A 9559-nucleotide genomic window follows, 5' to 3' on the forward strand; every position below is an offset into this window, starting at 1 on the left:
CACAAACAAAACAGTGGAAATAAACCAGATTGTCACAAACAGAACAGTGGAAATCATGTGTTTTACAGAAAGGAAAACATATAAATATGCTAAACTTGTGTGAATCTCTAAACTGATTATGAACTTTATTCATCTTAAATATTCACATTACACAGTCAATTCAGGAAGTGAACTTCAATTCTAATTCAATTTAAAGAACGATACAGAGAGATAGAGAAAAAGAGAGGGAGGGGTCTGACTGGACGGATCCTTAAATAGGAGAGGTGGGAGAGGTAGAACTCAACTCACAGGCAGGACAGAGAGAGAGAGAGAGAGAGAGACCCAGTGAAGACCTTTGAAGATCTCTGAAGAAGTGAAGCTACAACTGAAGATTTCAGAAGGTGAGATTTCAACATCTGTTCATCTAATACTGTACCTGAGTGCATCCCAAATGGCACCCTTTTCCCTTTGTAGTGCACTACTTTTGACAAGGGCCCATAGTGAATATGTGTCCCTGGTCATATGTAGCTCTGGTCAAAAGTAGTGCACTACTTAGGGAAAAGGGTGCTATTTGGAAACTCGGTCCTGTGGACCCCAATGGGTGCACGTTTTGGACCGAGTTTGGGAAACGCTGTGCTAAGGAATTCAAGTCTGCTGACAAAACTCAGGTCTCATGTCTTCAACCAAGTACAGTAGATTATCCTAGCACACAGGAATATGTACGCTCCGCTTGGGGTCCCCAGGACCGAGTTTAGAAAACGCTACCTTAGCAGTTGCATACGTTATATACATAGCATAGGGTTTCCCTGACCTCCCAAGTACCCCCAGCCGCTCCACTGATTTGATATATTCCAGTACAAGCACAGCTGATCCAGCTAATCACCAAGCCGTTCATTAGTTGAATCTGCTCTGATGTGAAAGTACTGGAACACATCTGATAAGTGGAATGGCTGGAGGTCCACTTGGAATAAAGGGGTTCCAAAAGGGTTCTTCAGCTGTCCCCATATGAGAACCCCTTTAAGTTCCAGGTAGAACCCTTTAGGTTCCAGGTAGAACCCTTTAGGTTCCAGGTAGAACCCTTTAGGTTCCAGGTAGAACCCTTTTGGTTCCAGGTAGAACCCTTTAGGTTCCAGGTAGAACCCTCTGTGGAAAGGGTTCTACATCGAACCCAAAAGGTTTCTTCCTGGAACGAAAAAGGTTTATACCTGGAACCAAAAAGGGTTCTTCAAATGGTTCTCCTATGGGGACAGTCAAAGAACACCCTTTAGGTTCCAGATATCACCTTTTTTTCTAACAGTGTACTCAACTACAGGTTAGGGGAACACTGCACTCCCCTAATCTCTGAAGTACTCACTGAATTGGTATTGACGGCTTCTCTCTTTGACTGTCTTGTTGTCTTGTTGTCTGTGTGTCTGTCTCTGTCTGTAATCTCTCACTCTCTCTCACTCTCTCTCTCTCTCACTCTCTCTCTCTCTCTCTCTCTCTCTCTCTCTCTCTCTCTCTCTCTCTCTCTCTGTCTCTCACTCAATCTCTCTCTCTCTCTGTCTCTCACTCATCTCTCTCTCTCTCTGTCTCTCACTCTCTCTCTCTCTCTCTCTCTGTCTTCTCTCTCACTCTCTCTCTCTCTCTCTCTCTCTCTCTCTCTCTCTCTCTCTCTCTCTCTCTCTCTCTTGTCTCTCTCTCTCTCTCTCTCTCTCTCTCTCTCTCTCTCTCTGTCTCTCTCTCTCAGGAGACTATCACCATGGCGATGTTGACCACTCTTCTGCTTCTCAGCGCTCTCTTTGCTCTGGGAGATGCAAGGGGTAGCAGAGGTATTCTGATCAAAGGTTTTAGTGACCTTAACACAACACCTAGTGACCTAGGTTTTGGGGTGAGAGTCACTGGACCCAGGTTCCTGGTAGTGGCTCCCCCTGTATTGACTAAAATATAATTCTATACAGGTCTGTTGTGGCTTCATAGTTCTGAAACTGATCTAGGGCTCTATTCAATCCGCATTGTTCAGCTTTACAGAGTGATTGAAATTTAAAGGCAATGTTCCCTCTTTAGCAGAGACTGCATTCACGGTTAACGCTGCAATCTGAAATTACTTTTAATTTTCTATCACGTAATCTGTAACTCTTCAGCTTTACAGATTGAATCGAGACCCAAGTCTTTTAAAAAAGCATGTCTCAATCTTCCCTCTGTCCTTGTCTCTCTTTTGTTGTAGGGGATCGGCATGATCGGGGTAAACGCTGTGACTCGGAGGAACACGTTTCTCCTCCGAAAGGTCAGCATCATCATTCTGACTCGGAGGAACACAGTTCTCCTCCGAAAGGTCAGCATCATCATTCTGACTCGGAGGAACACATTTCTCCTCCCAAGGATCAGCATCATCATTCTTCCTCGGAGGAACACATTTCTCCTCCGAAAGGTGAGAAACATATTATGGAGAACCTGATATGCAAACTGCCAACCGATAAAACTTTCAGTTTATGTGATAAAACAAGCAAGCAAAGTGTAGAGAATCATTGTAACATCTTAACCACTGTGAAATATATTTTCCATAACCAAAAACATTGTATTTTCAGCTGTTTGAAGCTGTCATACAAAACCGAAAGTTAAAGACGAAAAATTGAAATTTAAGAATAGAAGCCTAGAAATAGCGCACATAGAACAGATATACTGCTTCTTAGACTTGACTTCAATGAGAATGATAGATCCATAACTCACATTTCTATGTGAATTTAGTCAGGTCGCCCAAAAAGTTACATATTGCAGATATAACGGACTCAAAGTGAATCGGTCATTTTTCAACAACACGTGGTTAGCCATGGGGTTTTGTTCAGTAACATCACAGCTGGAACGCACTTTTGACCAATCAGATTGTCTGGTGGGAACTAACCATTTCATAATGATATTTAATATGATCTCTCCCCCCTACAGAGTGTCATCGCAGAGTCTGCCCACATGGCTGGCCCAGATACAAGACACACTGCTATCACTACGTCCCCCTCGTGACCACATGGCCAGAGGCAGAGGTACCTGGACGTTTGCTGTAGATAATTGAGATCAGCTGTGTGGGTGATTTTAAGTATTGATGGTTTAATGAGAGATCATCCGCTTATTTAAGGATTTTGGACACTGGCCAGCCGGGCTGGTAGACCGCAATTTCTACTAGCCAGGGTCCAAAATGTGCTATGTGATAATGGAAAAGACAATAATTGACCTGCATCTTGGGCTAGTTGGAAACATTTTCTACAAGCCTGGTCTGAAAAGCACTAGACTTGGGCTAGCTGGGATGCTATCTCCATCCCTGTCTGGTGGCCATACATTGTTGCAGTTGACTCTGTAGGTTTAGTCTCTGTTCAACAGGGTTGAGAAACTATAACATGATGTGCTAGTCCTTCTGTTTACCCTTACATTCTACCTCTGTTTAATTCTCTCTCTCTCCTCTCTTTCTCTCTCTCCTCTCTCTCTCTCTCTCTCTCTCTCTCTCTCTCTCTCTCTCTCTCTCTCTCTCTGTCTCTCTCTCTCTCTCCTCTCTCTCTCTCTCTCTCTCTCTCTCTCTCCCTCTCTCTCTCTCTCTCTCTCTCTCTCTCTCTCTCTCTCTCTCTCTCTCTCTCTCTCTCTCTCTCCAGAGGAAATGTTTGCTCTTGGGAGGTAATCTGGCATCAGTGCACAGCCTTCCCCAGTATCGTTTTCTTCAGTCTGTCATCAAGAAGAGTACCAAGAAAGCGCAGCGCACCTGGATTGGAGCCAACGATGCCATCAAGGTCTGTTCAACCCTCATGAAACATATAGGATGCATTGATTCTTGATGAATTCCATCTATAAAGGCCTAGTGGTGCCTCAACCCTCATATCAGTTTGTTTTCTGATATTACAAACACTGTATAGCTTCAAGCCATGGTTAAATCATGATGATCTCATATATGGTCATTCCTGGCATCAATAGCTCTGTCTAGGAATCTGAGAGTGGTTACATTTCTCCAGGCCCATCCCTCAGCTATTTACCCAAACAGTGGTGGGTTGCCAATTAGCTATTTTCCAATTCCCAGATTGCCCCTTTAATTACAGTAATTACAGTGTAAATATATAGTGTTTACTGTGTGCTGGTGATGCATCCTCCTATGTGCTCTGTAGGAGGGTCTTTGGCTGTGGAGTGACGGGTCAGGTTTAACTACCAGAACTGGGCCCCGGGCAACCCTCTAATTCCAACCATGGTGTTGTGAAGGACAACACGAACGGCCGGGAGCATTGCATGGAGATGAACTACGGAGGTACAATGCTGTCACCAGAGTATTCTCCCTCTCATTATACATCAAACATTTGGATAGTTGTAAAATGCATCTTAAAGGGAATTTGTTCCTTTATTAGCTACATATTTATAAAACCAACATAGATACAATACCTACCTTTTTGTGTTTCTCTCTTTCCCAGCATCCCACCGCCAGAATGATGTCCCCTGCTGGTTTAAACTTCCCTTCCTGTGTTCCATAAAGCGGTGATGGCTACATTTTAGGAGAGAATACATTGGAGAGGCTCTCAGCATATGAGATTGTTTTAAATAAAGACACAGTCTGCAATATTACCTTTTGTTCAGTGGTCATTTATATAAAACACCAGCTGGAGATAATTATGAAACTCTGTAGTGTGAAGGTCCAAATAACATACTTGGTGAATGAAATGTTCAACAGTTGCTTCTCACTTTGTAATACCTTTGACTTGTCGTCAACATGTTCTACATTTTCATAGTCAAACCAGATATGACCAATTCTACACTAACACATTTGATGTAAATCACCACCATCATCATCACCATCATCATCATCATCATCATCATCATCATCACCATCATGATCATCATTACAATCGTCATCATCACCACCATCATGATTATCATTACCATCATCATCATCACCATCATCATCATCACATGCGGTGTTGCCTACCCTTAGTCTTATCCTGAGCGACTTAAAAGGGGTTGTGTGTGTAGTTGTATTAGTAGTATGGGGATATGTGTGTAGTTGTATTAGTAGTATAGGGCTGTGTGTGTAGTTGTATTAGTAGTATAGGGCTGTGTGTGTAGTTGTATTAGTATTATGGGGCTGAGTGTGTAGTTGTATTAGTAGTATAGGGATGTGTGTGTAGTTGTATTAGTAGTATAGGGCTGTGTGTGTAGTTGTATTAGTAGTATAGGGCTGTGTGTGTAGTTGTATTAGTAGTATAGGGCTGTGTGTGTAGTTGTGTGTGTAGTTGTATTAGTAGTATGGTGCTGTGTGTGTAGTTGTGTTAGTAGTATAGGGCTGTGTGTGTAGTTGTGTTAGTAGTATGGGGCTGTGTGTGTAGTTGTGTTAGTAGTATGGGACTGTGTGTGTAGTTGTATTTGTACTATAGGGCTGTGTGTGTAGTTGTATTAGTTCTATGGTGCTGTGTGTGTAGTTGTGTTAGTAGTATAGGATGTGTGTGTAGTTGTGTTAGTAGTATAGGGCTGTGTGTGTAGTTGTGTTAGTAGTATAGGATTGTTTGTGCTAGTTGTATTAAAAATATAGGGATGTTTGTTTAGTTGTATTAGTTGCATGGGGCTTGTGTGTAGTTGTATTAGTAGTATAGGGGCTGTGTGTGTAGTTGTATTAGTAGTATAGGGCTGTGTGTGTAGTTTTGTTAGTAGTATAGGGCTGTGTGTGTAGTTGTGTTAGTAGTATAGGGCTGTGTGTGTATTTGTGTTAGTAGTATGGGGGCTGTGCGTGTAGTTGTGTTAGTAATAAGGGGCTGTGTGTGTAGTTGTGTTAGTAGTATAGGGCTGTGTGTGTAGTTGTGTTAGTAATATAGGGCTGTGTGTGTAGTTGTGTTAGTAGTATAGGGCTGTGTGTGTAGGTTAGTAGTATGGGGCTGGGTGTGTAGTTGTATTAGTATTATAGCATTGTGTGTGTAGTTTTATTAGTAGTATAGGGTTGTGTAGTTGTAATAGTAGTATAGGGCTGTGTGTAGTTGTATTAGTAGTGTAGGGCTGTGTAGTTGTATTAGTATTATAGCATTGTGTGTGTAGTTTTATTAGTAGTATAGGGTTGTGTAGTTGTATTAGTAGTATAGGGCTGTGTGTGTAGTTGTATTAGGTGGTATAGGGTGTGTGTGTAGTTGTATTAGTAGTATAGGGCTGTGTGTGTAGTTGTATTAGTAGTATGGGGCAGTGTGTGTAGTTGTGTTAGTAGTATGGGGCTGTGTCTAGCTGTATTAGTAGTATGGGGCTTGTGTAGCTGTATTAGTAGTATAGGGCTGTGTGTGTAGTTGTATTAGTAGAATGGCTTGCAGTGTGTGTAGTTGTATTAATATTATAGCATTGTGTGTGTAGTTGTATTAGTAGTATAGGGCTGTGTGTGTAGTTGTATTAGTAGTATAGGGCTGTGTGTGTAGTTGTATTAGTAGTATGGGGGATTTTTGTGTAGTTGTATTAGTAGTATGGGGCTCTGTTTGTAGTTATATTAGTAGTATAGGGCTGTGTGTGTAGTTGTAATTAGTAGTATGGGGCTGAGTGTGTAGTTGTATTAGTAGTATAGGGTTGTGTGTGTAGTTGTATTAGTAGTATGGTGCTGTGTGTGTAGTTGTGTTGAAGTACGGGGCTGTGTGTGTAGTTGTATTAGTAGTATGGGGCTGTGTGTGTAGTTGTATTAGTAGTATGGGGATTTTTGTGTAGATTGTATTAGTAGTATGGGGCTCTGTTTGTAGTTTATATTAGTAGTATAGGACTGTGTGTGTAGTTGTATTAGTAGTATAGGGCGTGTGTGTAGTTGTATTAGTAGTATGGGGCTGTGTGTGTAGTTGTATTAGTAGTAAGAGGCCGTGTTCAGTTGTATTAGTAGTATAGGGCTGTGTGTGTAGTTGTGTTAGTAGTATGGGGCTATGAAAGTAGTTGTATTAGTGTAAGTATAGGGCTGTGTGTGTAGTTGTATTAGTAGTATGGTGCTGGTGTGTAGTTGTATTAGTGGTATAGGGTTGTGTGTGTAGTTGTGTTAGTAGTATAGGGCTGTGTGTGTAGTTGTATTAGTAGTATAGGGTTGTGTGTGTGTAGTTGTATTAGTAGTATAGGGGCTGTGTTTGTAGTTGTATTAGTGAGTATAGGGCTGTGTGTGATAGTAGTATTAGTAGTATGGGGCTGTGTGTGAGTTGTATTAGTAGTATAGGGCTGTGTGTGTAGTTGTGTTAGTAGTATAGAGGCTGTGTGTGTTTATTAGTAGTATGGGGCTTTGTGTGTAGTTGTATTAGTAGTGTGGGGGCTGTGTGTGTAGTTGTATTAGTATGTGTGGGGCTGTGTGTGTTAGTTGTATTAGTGAGTATGGGGCAGTGTGTGTAGTTGTGTTAGTAGTATGGCACAGTGTGTGTAGTTCTATTAGTATTATAGCATTAGTGTGTGAAGTTTTATTAGTAGTATAGGGTTGTGTAGTTGTATTAGTAGTATGGGGCTGTGTGTGTAGTTGTATTAGTAGTATAGGGCTGTGTGTGTATTGTATAGTAGTATGGGAATTTTTGTGTAGGTTGTATTAGTAGATATGGGGCTCTGTTTGTAGTTATATTAGTAGTATAGGGCTCTGTGTGTAGTTGTATTAGTAGTATGGGGCTGAGTGTGTAGTTGTATTAGTAGAATAGGGTTGTGTGTGTAGTTGTATTAGTAGTTATGGTGCTGTGTGTAGTTGTGTTAGGAAGTACGGGGCTGTGTGTGTAGTTGTATTAGTAGTATGGGGCTGTGTGTGTAGTTGTATTAGTAGTTAGGGATATGTGTGTAGGCCTTGTATTAGTAGTATGGGGTTGTGTGTGCAGTAGTATTGGTATTAAAAGGCTGTATGTGTAGTTGTATTAGTGGTATAGGGCTGTGTGTGTGTTGTAGTAGTGGTATAGGGCTCTTGTGTGTAGTTGTGTTAGTAGTATGGGGTGTGTGTGTAGTTGTATTAGTAGTATGGGGCTGTGTGTGTAGTTATATTAGTAGTCATAGGGTTGTGTGTAGTTGTATTAGTAGTGTAGGGAGACCGAGTTGTATTAGTAGTATGGGGCTTTATGTGTAATTTGTATTAGTAGTGTGGGGGCTGTGTGTGTGTAGTTGTAGTTAGTAGTATAGGGCTATGTGTGTAGTTGTGTTAGTAGTGTAGGGCTGTGTGTGTAGTTGTATTAGTAGTAGGGATTTTGTGTAGCTGATAGTAGTAAGGGATCTGTTTGTAGTTGTATTAGTAGTATAGGACTGTGTGTGTAGTTGTATTAGTAGTGCATATACTGTGTGTGTAGTTGTGTTAGTAGTATAGGGCTGTGTGTTTAGTTGTATTAGTAGTATGGGGGCTGTGTGTGTAGTTGTATTAGTAGTATGGTGCTGTGTGTGTGTTGTGTTAGTAGGTATAGGGCTGTGTGTGTAGTTGTATTAGTAGTATGGGGCTGTGTAAGTAGTTGTGTTAGTAGTATAGGGCTGTGTGTGTAGTTGTATTAGTAGTATGGGGCTGTGTGTGTAGTTGTATTAGTAGTATAGGGTTGTGTGTGTAGTTAAGTATTAGTAGTATAGGGCTGTGTGTGTAGTTGTGTTAGTAGTATAGGGCTGTGTGAATATTGTGATTAGATAGTATAGGGCTGTGTGTGTAGTTGTATTTAGTAGTATAGGGCGTGTGTTAGTTTATTAGTAGTAGTAGGACAGATTTGTATTAGTAGTATGGGGCGTGTGTGTAGTTGTATTAGTAGTATAGGGCTGTGTGTGTGACTTGGTTTTTAGCTTGCTTGCATTGATGATTAAATTTTTCTTCCAGTTGGCATTCAGTACTTTTGATTTTGCCAATACACTCACACAAGGTCTGGGCCGTTATTCACAAAGTGTCTCAGAGTAGAAGTACTGGGCCCGTATTCACAAAGTTTTCTCAGAGTAGAAATACTGGGCCTATTCACAAAGTGTCTCGAGAGTTGAAGATCTGGGCCCGTATTCACAAAGAGTCTCAGAGTAGAAGATCTGGGCTCGTATTCAAAAAAAGTATCTCAGAGTAGAAGTACTGGGCCCGTATTCACAAAGTGTCTCAGAGTAGAAATCTGGTCCCTTTTCACAAAGTGTCTCAGAGTTGAAGATCTTGGCCCGTATTCACAAAGAGTCTCAGAGTAGAAGATCTGGGCACGTATTCACAAAATGTCTCAGAGTAGAAGATCTGGGCCCTTATCCATAAATTTTCTCAGAGTAGAAGATCTGGGCCCTTATTCACAAAGTGTTTCAGGAGTAGAAGATCAGGCCCGTATTCACAAAAGAGTCTCATAGTAGAAGATCTGGGGCCCGTATTCACAAAGTGTCTCAGAGTAGAAGATCTGGGCCCTTATTTATAAAGTGTCTCAGAGTAGAAGATCTGGGCCCGTATTCACAAAAGAGTCTCATAGTAGAAGATCTGGGCCCGTATTCAGCAAAGTGTCTCAGAGTAGAAGTTCTGGGCCGTTATTCAAAAAGTGTCTCAGAGTAGAAGATCTGGGCCCGTATTCACAAAGTGTCTCAGAGTAGAAGATCTGGGACCTTATTCACAAAGTGTCTCAGAGTGGAAGATCTTGGGCCGTTATTTATAAAGTGTCTCAGAGTAGAAGATCTGGGGGGCGTT

At 41.5% G+C, this 9559-nt stretch overlaps 2 long non-coding RNA genes across 2 annotated transcripts; both read left to right on the forward strand.

Annotated features, from left to right (window-relative positions):
• The first annotated feature begins 268 nt into the window (after positions 1-268).
• On the forward strand, positions 269-2270 carry LOC121561996. Its single transcript, XR_005999371.1, has 3 exons — positions 269-380; positions 1709-1790; positions 2186-2270. It is a non-coding gene; the product is annotated as an uncharacterized LOC121561996 (long non-coding RNA).
• A 35-nt stretch (positions 2271-2305) lies between these two features.
• LOC123485736 lies at positions 2306-3722 on the forward strand. The gene is made up of 3 exons (XR_006659133.1): positions 2306-2389; positions 2902-2996; positions 3597-3722. It is a non-coding gene; the product is annotated as an uncharacterized LOC123485736 (long non-coding RNA).
• Positions 3723-9559: the final 5837 nt, after the last annotated feature.

Source organism: Coregonus clupeaformis, unplaced genomic scaffold (assembly GCF_020615455.1).
Source record: "Coregonus clupeaformis isolate EN_2021a unplaced genomic scaffold, ASM2061545v1 scaf0833, whole genome shotgun sequence".
NCBI lineage: Eukaryota > Metazoa > Chordata > Actinopteri > Salmoniformes > Salmonidae > Coregonus > Coregonus clupeaformis.